Genomic DNA, 13,137 nt, shown 5'->3' with positions numbered 1-13,137 from the left:
TGTATTATCTGCGACTGCGAGACATCGCCACCACGCAACAAGTCAAAATGCTCACTATCTGCAAACAGCTCCACTGTCTGTGTGTACTCTAGTAGCCCAGCTCAAAAGGATTCTCCGGCGCTGCAGCGGGACCCCATTGGTAACGTTAAGTGCTTTGGTCGTTTCACATTCAGCAAGCCCTCAGCTCGAATACGCATTAAATCAATGTTATAAGACATTGATATCAAGAGCTATCTGTAGCTACTGCTAGCCGGCTAGATGACGTTAAGACAGAACTTTAGTTCAATGGGACATTTCGTTTTGAACAGTAAACGAACGTCAGCTAACGCAAGCTAACTGAGGTATGAACATGAACTACTAGACTTTCTGGATCATTTGTTGATATCAGGAGCTATCGGTAGCTAGCCGGCTAAATACCGTTAGACAATGCCTACTCAGGGATTAAAGCAAAAAAAAATCTCCTGACTGAACTTTTTTTCAGGCCAAGTCATATTCTTATTTTAACCTCCACTGTATTTCTTTTTAATAGCGTTGGCGTTTTAAGGGAGCCTACTTGTTTAGGTTTCGTCGATAATCCAATGTACAGTTACCCCCCCCCCAACCACCTACAATGTACAGTCCCCCCCCCCTCCACCCAACCTCCTCCAATGTAGTTTCTTCGTCAAATGTATATACTCTCTTTTTTAGACTTATCACAAACAATACTGTATTTGTAAATCTGGTATGTCATAAATGTATAGATGTAGCAGTATTATCCATCTGTATGTCAAGTATGTCATATGTTATGATGAATTGAAAATGGGGGACCCTGATGTAAACAAGAGGAAAGTCTTTCTCTGGTCTGCAACTGCAACCCCTTAACAATTGTGTGTATTGAGATGTACTGTATTGTACCGATTCTGCAATATGTTATAATAACAATCAATCAATATTTAACAGATTGCAGAATGGGTACAATACAGTACGGCTCAATACACACAATTGTTAAGGGGATGCAGAGAAAGACGTTTGTCTTGTTTACATCAGGGTCCCCCATTTTCAATTCAGTGACATTTATGACATACACAACATTTATGGCATAGGGACATACATGACATACTACAGAACAGGTATATAGTAATGTTACATTTGTGACATATACGATATGCAAATATACAGTACTGTTACCCATAGATCCTAACAGAGATTATATACATTATGATGGGGAGGAGACTGTACATTATGGTGGGTGGGAGAAAAAAGATACATACGGTGGGGAGAGAATATACAGTGGGGAGGAGACCATCTACAGATACACCTGTGTGATGTTGCTACGGAGTTAAGCTAATAAAGGATACTCACAACTCACATATTTGTAGTGTGAAGTAACACGACAATGACAAATGTGTTGTTTCTGTTTTTCTTTTTGACATAGTTGTGGAACACGGAACAAGTTAACAACTCACCACCGTCTACAGCCCCCGCATCATACTGTAGCCTAGCCAGTCTCTTGAAACACTGCTATCTTCAAACTTCCATCCTCTCGTAACTTTCTTTTGTTGGGTGGTGCCGCTCATCCTTTTCGTCTGAGAACACTGCGTGCGTTTTCTTTTTAGTGGCCGGCTTACTCCTTCCATTATCGTTATTATGCTGACGTTAGCTAATAACTATGTGTTGGGGATAATGCTTCCGCACGGACCATATTGTTTGTTACATTGCTGTCGGCAAACTCGCTCAGAGTGTCAACATAGTGTTGATATTGAGTTGATGTTAGCTGCTAGCTGGCTACCCAAATCCACAACAGCCAGGCAGCCAACCGTACAAAATACAGTCTGAGCCAATCACATCGATTTGTACAGTTAGTTAGCTCCACTCCATTGCGAAATAAAAGTTAGCCAGCCAGGACAGCCCGTATTAGCAAGCTACAGTTGCTAGGTAGCTAACCGTTAGCCACCCGAAGAACGGTAGCTAGCTAACGTTAGCCACAGCTTCAAAAACAAATTTCAATTATGTTATGAGCTATCAGCTAGCCAGCTAGATAACGTTAGAGAACGCCTCGTGTAGTAAACTAAAGTGAATAGTTTACTGGGCCATTGTTTAATGCTTCAGTGGTGTTAAAAGAGGACCTGCACGCTTGCTATCTTCGGTGCAAATGATACGGGTCTGTGACAAGACAGGTCTGTGAGGGGGAGGGCACTGTGAGCAGCGTGTGTGCATCAAGCTCACGTTTGATTGGTTAGAATGGTCAAAATGCCCTACGCATCTACAAATCATATTATACCAGGTAGCCAATTCCGTCAGACTCCAAATCAAATTGACGGAAAAAAAAATAAAAAAGACTGAAATCCGTCTGGAGACGGAATGCTTTAATGCATGCCTACTAAACGTGAATAGTTGACTGGGTAATTTTGTTTAAACAGTAACGATAGCTAGGTAGCTAACGTTAGCGCAGGTCGAATGCAGTGCACTACAGACTCGAGCAGAGGAGCCGCACCTCTTTGTTTACAAACTCTACACGGGGGCGGGCGGGGCTAGGGAGGAGGAGCAGCGGCAGTTTGCAGGTCGTGTGTGTCTGAGACAGACAGCGAGTGAGAGCTTCGCTTGATCGGTTTCCGCTATCGGCGAATATGACTAATTATCGGAATTCACAGATTGCATATTTATACTGAGTATCGGCCGATAACGATCGGTGGCCGATCGATCGGGGCATCCCTAAAAAAAATATATATAATAATAATAATTCAGTGTCGAGGATAACATGATGGCCATTGTGGTCCTGGCCGTTACTGGGACAATACAAGACGCATACACATGCAGATGAAACATGCAAACATCTTTAAGAAAAAAGATGGGTCACCTATGACAATACTACCTGCATTTCAAATACATAAAAAACTTCAAAAACTAAAGTGTTGCTACTGCTGAGGTACCACTTCTATGTTTCTACATTCTAAAAAAAGAATTATATATATATATATTATATATAAATCCCAAGGAGGTGCAGGTACTCTCACCTTCATGCTCCCCAGACATGGAACACCTCTCCATTCTATGCCGTCGTTCCACCTTCCCCGAGAGTTTACTGCGGTCATCATGACTGCTGTATATATCCCTCGACAAGTAAACACCGCCAGGGCCCTGGCAGAGCTACAAGATCATCTTAACAAACATCAGATTAAACATCCGGACGCAGCGATGATCGTAGCTGGTGATTTTAATAAGGCGAATTTGAAAAAAGTGATGCCGTCCTTTTTTCAACACATCGCCTGCTCCACAAGAGGAGGAAACACACTCGACCACTGCTACACCCCGTTCAGAGCCGACTACAAGGCTGTAGCGGCTCCACCATTAACGGGGGGCTACAAGCTCATCCGATCACGACTCCATTATCCTCATTCCGGCTTATAAACAAAGATCACGTGACGCAGTCGTGTCACGTGAGACAAAAAAATGGACCGACCAATCAGAGGCCACGCTTCAGGACGCGCTCGAGGATGTTGACTGGAATATGTTTCAAGGAAGCGCCAGTGACGTCAGCGAGTTCGCCGACAGCGTTATCTGCTTCATCACAACACTGGCTGATAGTATTGTACCCACAAAGAAGGTGCGGGTGTTCCCAAACCAGAAACCGTGGGTGGACAGTACTATCAGAGCAGCTCTAAAATCCCGCTCCACTGCCTATAACTAGAGCCATATGGAATCCGCGATCACGGAATCGCGGACGGAATCGCGGAATTGAGCAATAAAAATGGAATCAACTATAAAAAAAAAATGTAATTTTTTTTTTTTTTTTATGTTGTGGGACTTGTACAGCACTTTGTTCAGTGCTGTAAAGTTTAAACCTTTTTAGATCGTAGACAAACAAAACACTTTGCTTTCATGAAATATTGTAAGCCGTCATTTGAGGCTTTATAAAAGCAGCACAATGAACACAAATCTGTCAGTGCAGAGTCCGACCTCATCTTAAATAAACAGCATTGCTTGTTGTAGGGATGCCCCGATCGATCGGCCACCGATCGAATCTGTGAATTCCGATAATGAGTCATTTTCGCCGATCGCGGAAACCGATCAAGCGAAGGTCTCACTCGCTGTCTGTCTCAGACACACACTACCTGCAAACCGCCGCTGCTCCTCCTCCCTAGCCCCGCCCGCCCCCGTGTAGAGTTTGTAAACACTGAGGACTGAGAGGAGGCTCCCCTGCTCGAGTCTGTAGTGCATTCGACCTGAACTAACGTTAGCTACCTAGCTATCGTTACTGTTTAAACAAAATTACCCAGTCAACTATTCACGTTTAGTAGGCATTGTCTAACGGTATTTAGCCGGCTAGCTACTGATAGCTCCTGATATCAACAAATGATCCAGAAAGTCTAGTAGTCCATGTTCATACCTCCGTTAGCTTGCGTTAGCTGATGTTAGTTCTCTGTTCAAAACGAAATGTCCCATTGAACTAAAGTTCTGTCTTAACGTCATCTAGCCGGCTAGCAGTAGCTACAGATAGCTCTTGATATCAATGTCTTATAACATTGATTCAATGCGTATTGGAGCTGAGGGCTTGCTGAATGTGAAATGACCAAAGAACCGTAACGTTACCAATAGGGTCCAGCTGCAGCGCCGGAGAATCCTTTTTGGAGCTGGAGGCTACTAGAGTACACAGACAGTGGAGCTGTTTGCAGATAGCGAGCATTTTGACTTGTTGCGTGGTGGCGATGTCTTGCAGATAATACAAGTACAAGTCTAATTATATAATATATATATTTTATATAAAAAAAATTAAAAAAAATTCATATAAAATAATTTTTAATTTCTTTTTAATCAAAAACAATCGGTATCGGATCGGTATCGGCCGATATGGCTCACGACGATCGGTGATCGGTATCGGTGGCAAAAAACGTGATCGGGGCATCCCTAGCTTGTTGTAGTTAACAAAGAGAGGCAAAGTTGATTTAGCAAAAAAAATAATATATATATATATATATATATATATATATTTTTTTTTAATAATCGAATTTTATTTTCATATTCGAATCCCAATGCCCATCGAACGAAGCTTCGAAGTATTTAAGACAGCCCTATTAAATGGACTGTTACTGTTATATCTTATTAAATTGTGGACATTTATTCATTCCCACTTATTAGACACTATTTCTGATGGTAAAATGAGCGTACAAAGCAAAATACAGAATTCTGAAATATTAAAACGGAAAAAACGGAATGTGGAAAAAAATTAAATGGAATTTGGAAAAAAATAAAACGGATTTCATATGGCTCTACCTATAACCTGGGCAGAGAGTCAGGAAACATGGAAGAGTACAAGGCTTCAGGGCAAGGCTGTAAAACTTGCAAAACGGACATGGACACAAATGGCACAAAACGACACAAGAGGCTTATGGCGGGGACTGAGGACAATAACTGACTACAAAGTCAGCGCCCCCTCAATGGGGAGCGACGACGCCTCTCGCAGACAAACTCAACTCTTTCTACGCTCGTTTTGGTGTAGACAGTGGCGCCGCTAGCTCAACGGCTAGTGATGTCACTGGCGCGCCGGCTGTTGTGGAGGGCAACCGCGGGGGGGCGGGAACGCTCTCTCGTTGTCGGAACACAGTGTGAGAAGAGCATTTATGGAGGTGAACACCAGAAAAGCTGCTGGCCCAGATGGTATAACAGGACGCATACTTAAGTCCTGTGCCAACCAGCTAGCCCCTGTGTTCACCACCATATTTAATCAATCCCTGGTGGAGTCAGTGGTCCCTGCCTGCTTCAAGATGTCTATCATCATCCCTGTACCAAAGAAACCCTCCCCAACATGTCTCAATGACTACAGACCGGTGGCACTCACCTATGTGGCCATGAAATGTTTCGAGAGGCTGGTCAAGGATCACATTTGTGCCTCCCTCCCCAGTGATATGGACCCCATGCAATTTGCATACAGGCCAAACGGGTCCACTGACGATGCGGTCTCCCAAGTACTGCACAGCACCCTCTCTCACCTTGACCGCCAGAAGGGGGGCTATGTGAGACTGTTGTTCATTGCAGGGTTAGAAATTAACATTTTTTTTCAAGTTTTTTTTTGCCCCCCTTAATTGATTTTCGGGGGCTTTTTTTTGTATTTCGGGGGCACTGCATTTTTATGATAAACGGTAGGTGTGGGACGGTTCACAAAATGGACGGTTCGGTTCGTATCACGGTTTTGGGTAGGGCTGGTCGATATGGAAAAAAATCATATCGCGATAACGATATGATAATTTTATTTTATTTCTCGATATCGATAATTATCGAATTGTTATAAGTATATATATATATTTTTTTTTAACAACAGATGTATGTTTATTTTGCAGCAATTCTTTGTCATTGCCGCCATCTTTAGTGTTACATCCCCTCACACTCCAGTTCTCAGGCTGCAGCTGGTTTAAAAGCTAAAGTAAACCGGCTTCTCTGCTGGCTGTGGCTCCAGAGGAGTTGAACAGTTCTGGCTCTGCTAGTTTATTTTCGATCTTTTGGCGCTTTTTTGGTGGACAAACCACCGCACATGTGCACTGTGACTCGTGACTGGAGTCTAGTTCTGCTAGCACACATAGCCTACTGTGTACAGACGGTTTCAAAATGTATTTTAAATTAGAAAGCAAACAAAATAAATGGACAAGAGAAAAAGAAATCTGAATTTGGTCAGTATTGTCATTTGGACAAGCAAAGCCATTACTTTAAGTTGCAGGCAAGAAAGACAAGTCTGTCCACTGTCTCTGGTTTTAAAACTGCCCTGTTGCAGGTAAAAAAAAAAAAAAAAAAAAAAAAAACACGTTTTCGATTTTTATTTTATTTCGATATTCGATATCGATTATTAAAATATATCGCGATATTTATCGTTATCGTTATATCGCCCAGCCCTAGTTTTGGGGGTCACCGGGTCCCCACGGACATTTTAGCGTGTGGCACCTTCAGCTCCGGTAACTTTAGGAGGAGATCAAACATCAACAAGCAGCACGAAAGCGGGTTAAGCGGCAATAGTCCCGGTTGGAGTTAGTAAAACACAGTTGTATGTTAGCCTTCTTGGATGTTGAATAAACGCCTATCATTGTCTTTAAACACCCCGCCTCTCAGACTCTCATTCCCTCCTCTGCTAGCTTGTAGCTACGATAACATTTCATTGACTGTATTAGCTGGGGCTAGTGCTACCATAGTTAAAACGTGCGTTGTATTGTACAAACTGCTAACGCTATGGCAAGATGTGTGTATGCCTATGTAATGTTAATGGCTATGTTTTTAAAGTCGTAATGAAGATTGATTTAGATTATGCTTGCCATTTGTACACAAACTGACTAGCACCTGGCTCAGCTGCAGTGCTCACCTCCGCCAAATGATTTTTTTTATTTGCGCGTCATCTGAACCGTACGATACACAGACGCTCCATTACCGGATAAATATATATATATAATTAGTAAACTGTCGGGGGAATTTTGTGCCCCCCTTAACTGATTTTCGAGGGCATTTTGTCCATTTTCAAGGGCATTATGCCCCAAGCCCCCGTTAATTTCGAACCCTGGTTCATTGACTACAGCTCAGCGTTCAACACCATAGTCTCCACCAGACTGGTGGACAAGCTGATCGAGCTAGGTCTGAGCTCCGCTCTGAGTGCCTGGATACTGGACTTTGAGCGAAAGGCCCCAGGCGGTCAGGGTGGGGGGTCAGACCTCCAACACCATCACCCTGAGCATCGGGTCGCCCGAGGGCTGTGTTCTGAGCCCCCTGCTGTACTCACTATACACACACGACTGTGTGGCCAAGTTCAGCTCCAACTCCATAGTGAAGTTTGCGGACGACACAGTGGTGGTGGGGCTGATCTCGGACAACGACGAGAAGGCCTACCGGGAGGAGGTTGAGGTATTGGACCGCTGGTGCCAGGACAACAGCCTGCTCCTGAACATTGGTAAAACCAAGGAGCTGATCGTGGATTATAGGAGAGGACAGCAGGGGACACGCACACCACTGAGGATAAACAGGGCTACCGTGGACAGGGTGAGCAGCTTTAAGTACCTGGGGGTCCACATCTCAGAGGATCTGACATGGTCAACACACATAGACTCAGTCGTAAAAAAGGTATATGGGAAGATAATCCAGTCCTTCTACTCCGGAGCTGTAGAGAGCATCTTGACTGGAAACATCACTGCCTGGTATGGAAACAGCACGGCACAGGACAAGAAGGCCCTACAGAGAGTGGTGCGCTCAGCCGAGCGTACCACGGGTATTGCACTACCACCCCTGCAGGTTCTATACAACAAGAGGTGCAAATCCAGAGCCTGCAGAATAATGAAAGACCCACACCACCCCAACAACAGCCTGTTCATGCTGCTGAGGTCAGGCAGACGCCTGCGAACCCCAGCTACTAGGACAGAGGCGCTTCGGCTCAGCTTCTTCCCCCAGGCCATCAGAGCCTTGAACACTGAACTCTCCACACAAGCACACATGAGCACACACTGTACACGCTCACACACTAGCAGCCACTTTAACATGAGCAAGCACACACTCATGCTGCACACGCCCACACTTATGGCCACTAAGGAAAGGTCACTTTAAAAATAGTATAGTAGAGATTGTATAAAATAGCAATGTACAGAAAGACCCAGTGCCCCATCCGTAGCTAACAGTGTATTGCACTACCACAGGACCTAGCATGTCCTTCATGCTCTGTAAATAACTATGTACAAATACCGATATGCCCTACTATGTTACTTGTTTATTGCACAATATTGTTTTATTGGATTATATTATATGTTGTTACTACTGTATTGCACATCGTTGCGGGCAAGACCACCCGCATTTCATTGTATACTTGTATGCCGTGATAAATAAAACTCTTGACTTGACTTGACTTAAAATAATGAATTGACAGAAGCATAATACGGATCCCCAATGTTTTGATTACTATTTCACGTTTCATGTCAAGGAAAATATACTGTTTGATGTTTATCACGCCTTTTTCGGAGATGCGCTGCTGAGTATAAATGTCTGTCTGTTCTATATACCGTGAACTTTCTCAGTTGACTGCCCTACAGCACACAGATACCAGACTAACAGGGGAGGAAACTAACTTTTTGGCTTACCAGCCAACTGGCGAGTATCTGATTTTTTTTACCAGCCAAACAGATTTTTTACCAGACAAAAAAAATTGCTAATTGTGATAATTACTTCTTTGTATGTCTTCGTCTAAATAGATTTTCAATCATAGTAAAATAATCACACCGTGTCTCTACTCTTTAAAATATGTATTAGCATAAAACATTAATCTCTACTCTTCACAATATTAGCATAAAACATATTAACATGAAAGAGGTATCTATTCTGGACTGGGTTGGGCTGAACTGGGCAGTGAAAGATGCTGGGTTGGACTGGGTTGGGCAGTGAAAGAAAAAAACCGAAGTATGTTGTGAAGTGTATAGATAGATGTGAAATATATAGATGTAGCAGTAGTCTATCTGTATGTCATATGTTATGATGAATTGAAAATGCCGTACTGTATTGTACCCATTCTGCAATCTGTTAATAAAGTTTTCAATCAATCAAGTTAACTTTGAACCTCGGTTGTCAAGCCTCGTCAATGTTGTGTATGCATCTGGGTAGGCACACTGTGCCTTTAAGACAGCACGGTGGTCTTACGACAGTACCGTCAAGTGTTGTGATAACGTCAGTTGGGTTGGTGTGCTGTTGTACACAGTGCACTGGTTGAGCTTAGCTAGCCCCTTTCGTGACTGCGATGTGCAAGCCAGGGGCTTTTGAGCATGAAATAAAATGTCTAACCTTACGTCGTAGTCCGGTGCTTTTTTGGAAACATTATAGTCATAACAGATACACCTAGCTGGCTGCTTTGAGCACACGGGGCTAACGTTAGCTAGCAAGCAGCTATCGCTAAAACTAGAAGCTAGCCACTATACATTTCCAGTAGACTAACATTACACCTCTGTGATTTAAATGTGTCCTTAGTAACTTATACTCGAGGGTTGTACTAGGGTTGGATGCAGTTCCCCGTTGGTCAGTCTGTCTGTTTTCCATCTTCTGCTGTGTTTAACGTTATCCGTTTGAGAGTGCTCCTGATGGCTAGCCTAGTAACGCAGGACTTTTATCATTATATGTCCGCGGGTTGGCCAGTACTGCGCAAACTTTTATTAAACATTATATGTCCGCGGGTGGTCTTGTGCAGTGCTCTCGTGGCACTGTCAACTAAAGCGAGCACTCAGAAGACGCGCACCGTTTGCCAGTGCAGTGATTGCAGAATGTTTTTTTTTTTGTATACTCGCCAGACTGGCGAGTGGTCTTCATGAATCACTCGCCAAACGTAAAAAATACTCGCATTTGGCGAGTAAAGTGGCCTAATTTCCTCCCCTGCAGACTAACCTACACAGATACCAGACTAACCTAGAGATACCAGACTAACCTACAAGGATACCAGACTAACCTACACAGATACCAGACTAACCTACACAGATACTTGAGCATGTGAGGTAAACCATGCACTGGAGCCCTGAAAAGGAGCCGCGCCCACAGGAAGCAGAGATGGAGGGTGCGACAGAAATAACCGTTAGATTAGTGGACTAATCGAAAAAATCGTTAGTTGCAGCCCTAGTGTAGACTACCACATGCTGCCCTACTGTCGGTCGGGGGAGGGTGTAGACTAGCACATGCTGCCCTACTGTCGGTCTGGGGAGGGTGTAGACTACCACATGCTGCTCTACTGTCGGCCTGGGGAGGGTGTAGACTACCACATGCTGCCCTACTGTCGGTCTGGGGAGGGTGTAGACTACCACATGCTGCCCTACTGTCGGTCTGGGGAGGGTGTAGACTACCACATGCTGCCCTACTGTCGGTCTGGGGAGGGTGTAGACTACCACATGCTGCCCTACTGTCAGTCTGGGGAGGGTGTAGACTACCACATGCTGCCCTACTGTCGGTCTGGGGAGGGTGTAGACTACCACATGCTGCCCTACTGTCGGTCTGGGGAGGGTGTAGACTACCACATGCTGCCCTACTGTCGGTCAGGGGAGGGTGTAGACTACCACATGATGCCCTACTGTCGGTCTGGGGAGGGTGTAGACTACCACATGCTGCCCTACTGTCGGTATGGGGAGGGTGTAGACTACCACATGCTGCCCTACTGTCGGTCAGGGGAGGGTGTAGACTACCACATGATGCCCTACTGTCGGTCTGGGGAGGGTGTAGACTACCACATGCTGCCCTACTGTCGGTCAGGGGAGGGTGTAGACTACCACATGCTGCCCTACTGTCGGTCTTGGAAGGGTGTAGACCAGGCCCGGACTGGCCATCGGGAGCACCGGGAGTTTTCCCGCTGGCCTGGCCTGCACAGATAAAAAAAAAAAAATTATAAAAAAAAAAATATTATATTTTTTTTTTATTATTTTTTTTTTTTTTTTTTTTTTTTTTTTTGCCAGGCCATTGTTTCTAGTTGTGGCGGCGGCGCGGCGCGATAGTTTTTAGATAACCAGGTGGGTGGGGAACAACCAGGATTTCACTGTCTGCGACAGAGTAGGAGAACTATCTGACTCTCTCTCCCTCACGCGGACACACACACACAATGGAGCCGTGCTGCCGCTTGTGATTGGTGGAGGCGGGACCAGGCGATACAACTGATTGACAGCGGAGGCGGCGGATGGAATGGCAGATGGCACACTCCCAAAAGGAGTTGTTAAATCTGACATTACAAAAAACAATATGTGGTGGTTATGATTGGGGCTGAAGTTGAATAAACAATTTATGAAAGAGAAAGTCAAAATAATTCCAAGATAATTCAAAGATTACACACCTTTGCCACATTGGCTACAAATATAATCACTGCAAAGTTATCAAAAAAATAAGAATCTGATCAGACACAAGGGTTAAGTTGTTGTTCCCTTTCTAATTTCCTCCAAAACATCTAGTCTAGTTAATGTGATCAATATTATTTGACAATTGATGCTTTTTGTTGGAAATTTCAGTCAGTGAGCTCATACTTTGAGCTCATTTTATAGTTAAAATGATTGAGACAACGCAATCTTCTGTCTTTGTTGTGCATGCATGCGTGTGCTCACCACACGTGATACATGTGTCACTATTCTGGCAGTGGTTACTGTTATTATAGTATTGTAATGAAAGGTCTGTTATTTAATGTTTGTGTAAAGGGATATTTTAACTGTTGATGGGTAGTGCATCAGTAAAGTGAATAAGGTATTGTGCTCTTGCCTTGTTTGAATAGGTGGAGAGAGTGGTTAACTGTATTATAATAGTAAATAAAAAAATATGTTGTGCTCTTGCTTTTTTATTTTTGAAGGTGGAGAGAGTACCATTGCTAGTGCCACAACAGTTTTATTTGAGGTTCATAACAGTACATTGTACTAAGCAATTGTTGGCTCATTAGTTTGTGATTCACATGCACTAAAATTCACCAGAATGCAGGAAATTAAGTCTTTGTAACAAAAAAATTCCGGGTGGGGGACCCCCAGACCCCCCCCCCCCCCCCCCGCTTAAAAAGTGGCCTGATTGGGGCTATATTTCGAGCTATATCTCCCGGTATGAATTATTTCCCCAGTCCGGCCCTGGTGTAGACTACCACATGCTGCCCTACTGTCGGTCAGGGGAGGGTGTAGACTAAAACATGCTGCCCTACCGTCGGTCTGGGGAGGGTGTAGACTACCACATGCTGCCCTACTGTCGGTCAGGGGAGGGTGTAGACTATCACATGTCTCATCCGTCTGTCTGGTCCCCTCCCTGCTGAACAGGCTCCCAAACTACCAGTAGGAGTCTCTGTTGCAACGACCATGACTCGTACCCTCAATGGCTTCCCACCCACGAACACTGCCAAGTATTACCAATTGCCAATTGTAGGGATGACTGACCAAGCCGCTGCTGGGAATTGAACCCTTCTCTGGGTGGTTAGACCTATACACTAGGGGTGGAACAGTTCACAAAATCGATGGTTCGGTTCGTATCACGGTTTTGGGGTCACTGTTTTCGGTTCGGTTCGATATACGTTGTTTTTTATTAAAAGATTTAACACTCAAAAATCTAATATAGGCTACATTTCTCAAAGTATTAACTTAGTGCAAACAAACAATATGCTCAGCCAGCACTAGACTTTCCTTTCTTTAATATAAACACAAAAAAACAATGTCAACAATG

Source organism: Notolepis coatsorum, assembly GCF_963971535.1.
Source record: "Notolepis coatsorum genome assembly, chromosome: 4".
Taxonomy (NCBI): Eukaryota; Metazoa; Chordata; class Actinopteri; order Aulopiformes; family Paralepididae; genus Notolepis; species Notolepis coatsorum.
The sequence above is the reverse complement of the archived record's forward strand: the minus strand, read 5'-3'. Positions refer to the sequence as shown.